Consider the following 6,818-nt stretch of genomic DNA (forward strand, 5'->3'; position numbering starts at 1 on the left):
CATCGAGGATAACATGATGGGGTTTATTTCATATTGCATGAATTTATCTCTCTACATCATGTCATCTTGCTTAAGGCGTTACTCTGTTTTTAACTTAATACTCTAGATGCATGCTGGATAGCGCTCGATGAGTGGAGTAATAGTAGTAGATGCAGAATCGTTTCGATCTACTTGTCATGGACGTGATGCCTATATACATGATCATGCCTAGATATTCTCATAATTATGCTCAATTCTATCAATTGCTCAACAGTAATTTGTTCACCCATCGTAGAATACTTATGCTCTTGAGAGAAGCCACTAGTGAAACCTATGGGCCCCAGGTCTATTCTCGTCATATCAATCTCCATCACTTTAATATTGTTTTGCTTTTTACTTTGCCTTTACTTTTTACTTTGCATCTTTATATCAAAAATACCAAAAATATTATATCTATCAGATCTCACTCTCGTAAGTGACCTGAAGGGCTTGACAACCCCTAATCGCATTGGTTGCTAGTAGCTATCGCTTTGTGCAGGTACGAGGGACTTGAGCGTGGGCTCCTACTGGATTGATACCTTGGTTCTCAAAAACTAAGGGAAATACTTACGCTACTCTGTTGCATCATCCCTTCATCTTCGGGGAAAACCAACGCAAGCTCAAGACATAGCAAGAAGGATTTCTGGCACCGTTGCCGGGGAGTCTACGCAAAAAGTCAATATACCAAGTACCCATCACAATCCCTATCTCTCGCATTACATTATTTGTCATTTGCCTCTCGGTTTCCTCTCCCCCCCCCAATTCACCCTTGCCGTTTTATTCGCCCTCTCTCTCTCTCTATCCTCCCTCTCTATTTGCCTCCTTTTGCCGTTTGCTTTTTGTTTGCTCGTGTGTTAGTTTGCTTGTTTGTCGCGATGGCTCAACCAAGATTTGGTGATCTTCACCTTAAAAGGTTAGAGGAAATCGAAAACAATGTTAGGAAGTTTAAGGTTTTGCAATTTGAGCATAATAATTTCTTTAGAAACGAGCTTAAGGAACAAAAAAGTTTTATGAGTTATATGAATAAAGAGCTTGATGATATGTCTAAAGAGTTTGAGGGTATAAGATCCCAGATTGCTCGTCTAGAGAAGATGACTGCTGAAATTTCAGAAATGCAAGCCACCTTAGTCAATAAGATGGCCGCTAAACCGAATACCTATGAAAATCAAGATGAAGATCTAAAAGTTATTGATGTGTCTCCAATTAAATCTTTATTTTTCAATATGAATCTTGATGAAACTGAATATGATCTTCCTTTACCTAGAAGGCGTTCTAAAAATTCAGAGTATTTAGATCTTAATGATGAAATTGATGAATGTGGGATTGAAAGAAATAAAAATCTAGATGTTTCTAAACCCACTATATTGGATTTCAAGGAATTTAATTACGAAAGTTGCTCTTTGATTGATTGTATTTCCTTTTTTCAATCCGTGCTAAATTCTCCACATGCTTATAGTCGAAATAAAGCCTTCAGCGAACATATTGTTGATGCCTTGATGCAATCTTATGAAGAAAAACTTGAGTTGAAAGTTTCTATCCCTAGAAAACTCTATGATGAGTGGGAACCAACTATTAAAATTAAAATTAAAGATCATGAGTTTTATGCTTTGTGTGATTTGGGTGCTAGTGTCTCTACTATTCCCAAGACTTTGTGTGCTTTACTAGATTTCCGTAATTTTGATGATTGCTCTCTAAACTTGCATCTTGCGGATTCCACTATTAAGAAACCTATGGGAAGAATTAATGATGTTCTTATTGTTGCAAACAGGAATTATGTGCCCGTAGATTTCATTGTTCTTGATATAGATTGCAATCCTTCTTGCCCTATTATTCTTGGTAGACCTTTCCTTAGAACGGTTGGTGCGATTATTGATATGAAGGAAGGGAATATTAGATTTAAATTTCCATTAAAAAAGGGCATGGAACACTTTCCAAGAAAGAAAATAAAATTACCATATGAATCTGTCATGAGATCCACTTATGGATTGCCTACCAAAGATGGCAATACCTAGATCTATCCTCGCTTTTATGCCTAGCTAGGGGCGTTAAACGATAGCGCTTGTTGGGAGGCAACCCAATTTTATTTTTATTCCTTGACTTTTGCTCCTGTTTAGTAATAAATAAATTATTTAGCCTCTGTTTTGGTTGTGTTTTTTGTGTTTAATTAGTGTTTCTGCCAAGTAGAACCGTTGGGAAGACTTGGGGAAAGTCTTGTTGAACTTGCTGTAAAAAAAACAGAAACTTTAGCGCTCACGAGAACTGCTGTAATTTTTATTTGAAGAGTGCTATTTAGTTAATTATTTTTGCAGATGATTAATAGATAAATTCCTCACGTCCATTAATTTATTTTAGAATTTTTGGGGTTCCAGATCTTGCGCTAGCTACAGATTACTACAGACTGTTCTGTTTTTGACAGATTCTGTTTTTCATGTGTTGTTTGCTTATTTTGATGAATCTATGGCTAGTAAAATAGTTTATAATCCATAGAGAAGTATGAATACAGTAGTATTAACACCAATATAAATAAATAATGAGTTCATTACAGTACCTTGAAGTGGTCTTTTGTTTTCTTTCGCTAAGGGAGCTCACGAGTTTTCTATTTTGAGTTTTGTGTTGTGAAGTTTTCAAGTTTTGGGTGAATTCTTTTGATGGATCATGGAACAAGGAGTGGAAAGATCCTAAGCTTTGGGATGCCCATTGCACCCCCAAGATAATATAAGGACACCAAAAAGTCAAAGCTTGGGGATGCCCTGGAAGGCATCCCCTCTTTCGTCCACTTCCATCGGTAATTTACTTGGAGCTATATTTTTATTCACCAACATGATATGTGTTTTGCTTGGAGCATCTTGTATTATTTGTGTCTTCATGTCTTAGTATGCCAAAATCATCCTTGCTGTACACACCTTTTGAGCGAGCCATACATGAATTAAAATTTGATAGAATACTCTATGTGCTTCACTTATATCTTTTGAGCTAAGTAGTTTTGCTCTATGTGCTTCACTTATATCTTTTGAGCTAGATAGTTTTGCTCTGTGTGCTTCACTTATATATTTTGAGCTAGATAATTTTGTTATATGTGCTTCACTTATATCTTTTGGGCTAGATAATTTTGCTCTATGTGCTTCACTTAGATCTTTTAGAGCATGGTGGTGGATTTGTCTTAAAGAAACTATTGATCTCTCATGCTTCACTTAAATTAATTTGAGAGTCTCTTAATAGCATGTTAATTTGCCTAATAATAATATGCTTGGTATTCAAAATTTGTAAAACTTTCTTTTGAGTGTGTTGAATACTAAGAAAAGATTGAAGCATGATAATTGTTTTGAGATATGGAGATGATAATATTAAAGTCATGCTAGTTGAGTAGTTGTGAATTTAAAGAATACTTGAGTTGAAGTTCGTGATTCCCGTAGCATGCACGTATGGTGAACCGTTATGTGATGAAGTCGGAGCATGATTTATTTATTGATTGCCTTCCTTATGAGTGGCGGTCGGGGACAAGCGATGGTCTTTTCCTACCAATCTATCCCCCTAGGAGCATGCGTAATACTTTGCTTTGATAACTTCTAGATTTTTGCAATAAGTATATGAGTTCTTTATGACTAATGTTGAGTCCATGGATCATACGCACTCCACCCTTCCACCCTTGCTAGCCTCTCTAATACCGCGCAACTTTCGTCGGTATCATACACCTACCATATACCTTCCTCAAAACAGCCACCATACCTACCTATTATGGCATTTCCATAGCCATTCCGAGATATATTGCCATGCAACTTTCCACCATCTAGTTCATCATGACACATCCATCATTGTCATATTGCTTAGCATGATCATGTAGTTGACATAGTATTTGTGGCAAAGCCACCGTTCATAATTCTTTCATACTTGTCAATCTTGATTCATTGCATATCCCGGTACACCGCTTGAGGCATTCATATAGAGTCATACTTTGTTTTAGTATCGAGTTGTAATCATTGAGTTGTAAATAAATAGAAGTGTGATGATCATCATTCAATAGAGCATTGTCCTAAAAAAGGAAAGGCCAAAGAGAAAAAAAAGAAGGCCCAAAAAAAGGGGCAATGCTACTATCCGTTTTTTCCAAACTTGTGCTACAAAGTAGCACCATGATATAGAAAGTCTCATATGTTCTATTGAACTCGTATTGTGCTTCAAAGTAGCACCATGTTCTTCATATAGAGAGTCTCATATGTTGTCACTTCCATATACTAGTGGGAATTTTACGTTATAGAACTTGGCTTGTATATTCCAATGATGGGCTTCCTCAAATTGCCCTAGGTCTTCGTGAGCAAGCAAGTTGGATGCACACCCACTAGTTTCTTTTGTTGAGCTTTCATACATTTATAGCTCTAGTGCATCCGTTGCATGGAAATCCCTACTCACTCACATTGATATCTATTGATGGGCATCTCCATAGCCCGTTGATATGCCTAGTTGATGTGAGACTATCTTCTCCTTTTTGTCTTCTCCACAACCACCATTCTATTCCACCTATAGTGCTATATCCATGGCTCATGCTCATGTATTGCGTGAAGATTGAAAAAGTTTTGAAAAAGTTAGAGTATGAAACAATTGCTTGGCTTGTCATCGGGGTTGTGCATGATTTAAATACTTTGTGTGGGGAAGATGGAGCATAGCCAGACTATATGATTTTGTAGGGATAACTTTATTTGGCCATGTTATTTTGAGAAGACATAATCGCTTTGTTAGTATGCTTGAAGTATTATTATTTTCTATGTCAATATAAACTTTTGTCTTGAATCTTTCTAATCTGAATATTCATACCACAATTAAGAAGATTTGCATTGAAATTATGACAAGTAGCACTCCGCATCAAAAATTCTCTTTTTATCATTTACCTACTCGAGGACGAGCAGGAATTAAGCTTGGGGATGCCTGATACGTCTCCAACGTATCTATAATTTTTGATTGTTCCATGCTATATTATCTACTGTTTTGGACTATATTGGGCTTTATTTTCCACTTTTATATTATTTTTGGGACTAACCTATTAACCAGAGGCCCAACCCAGAATTGTTGTTTTTTGCCTATTTCAGTGTTTCGGATAAACAAAATATCAAACGGAGTCCAAACGGGATAAAATCTTCGGGAACGTGATTTTCTCACCGAACGTGATCCAGGAGACTTGGACCCTACTGCAAGGGATCAAAGAGGAGGTCACGAGGGTGGGGGCGCCCCCCCCCCCCTCCTAGGGTGCGCCCCCTGCCTCGTGGGCCCCTCGGTGCTCCACCGACGTACTCCTTCCTCCTATATATACACACGTACCCCCAAACGAACAGAACAGGAGCCAAAAACCTAATTCCACCGCCACAACTTTCTGTATCCACGAGATCCCATCTTGGGGCCTATTCCGGAGCTCCGCCGGAAGAGGCCGTCATCACGGAGGGCTTCTCCATCATCATAGCCTCTCCGATGAAGTGTGAGTAGTTTACCTCAGACCTTCGGGTCCATTGTTAGTAGCTAGATGGCTTCTTCTCTCACTTTAAATCTCAATACAAAGTTCTCCCCCTCTCTTGTGGAGATCTATTCGATGTAATCTTCTTTTTGCGGTGTGTTTGTTGAGACCGATGAATTGTGGGTTTATGATCAAGTCTATCCATGAATAATATTTGAATCTTCTCTGAATTCTTTTATGTATGATTGGTTATATTTGCAAGTCACTTCGAATTATCCGTTTGGTTTGGCCAACTAGATTGGTAGTTCTTTCCATGGGAGAAGTGCTTAGCTTTGGGTTCGACCTTGCGGTGTCCTTACCCAGTGACAGAAGGGGCAACAAGGCATGTATTGTATCGTTGCCATCGAGGATAACAAGATGGGATTTATTTCATATTGCATGAATTTATCTCTCTACATCATGTCATCTTGCTTAAGGCGTTACTCTGTTTTTAACTTAATACTCTAGATGCATGCTGGATAGCAGCCGATGAGTGGAGTAATAGTAGTAGATGCGGAATCGTTTCGATCTACTTGTCACGAACGTGATGCCTATTGTCGGTGTCAAAACCGGCGGATCTCGGGTAGGGGGTCCTGAACTATGCGTCTAGGCCGGATGGTAACAGGAGGCAGGGGACACGAAGTTTTACCCAGGCTGGTGGGGACACATAATCGCGTCCACCCATATAAGGGGATAAGGATCCACCTTTTTACCCACGCCTTCTTCCTCCTCTGCCTATCCATTCTTGCGCACTTGAGCTCTAGCGCCCAAGTCCGCACTACCACCTCAACCCTCTCCAGTCATGTCCGGAGCGGGAGGCAAGTGGATGGTCTCCTCCGTCACGGAGGGACACATCAAAAAGCTGAGGAAGGCCGGATATCTGGCCAGCGACATCGTGCACCGGCTCCCCGAAAAGGGGCAAATCATCCCCACTCCTAGGCCCCACGAGAGGGTGGTATTTCTCCCCCATTTCCTCCGCGGACTGGGCTTCCCTCTGCATCCATTTGTCCGGGGGCTCATGTTCTACTACGGCCTGGATTTCCACGATCTGGCCCCGAACTTCGTCCTCAACATCTCGGCGTTTATCGTCGTGTGCGAGGCTTTCCTCCGCATCCGCCCTCATTTCGGCTTATGGCTAAAGAATTTCAACGTCAAGCCAAAGGTGGTGCGCGGCAGCCAGGCGGAGTGCGGCGGCGCCATGGTTGGCAAGATGGCCAACATCCTGTGGCTCGAGGGCTCCTTTGTTGAGACCCTGAAGGGGTGGCAATCAGGGTGGTTTTACATCACCGAGCCGTGCGACGCCGAATGGTCACCCCCCCTGAGT

This window comes from Triticum dicoccoides, chromosome 5A, assembly GCF_002162155.2.
Source record: "Triticum dicoccoides isolate Atlit2015 ecotype Zavitan chromosome 5A, WEW_v2.0, whole genome shotgun sequence".
Lineage (NCBI taxonomy): Eukaryota > Viridiplantae > Streptophyta > Magnoliopsida > Poales > Poaceae > Triticum > Triticum dicoccoides.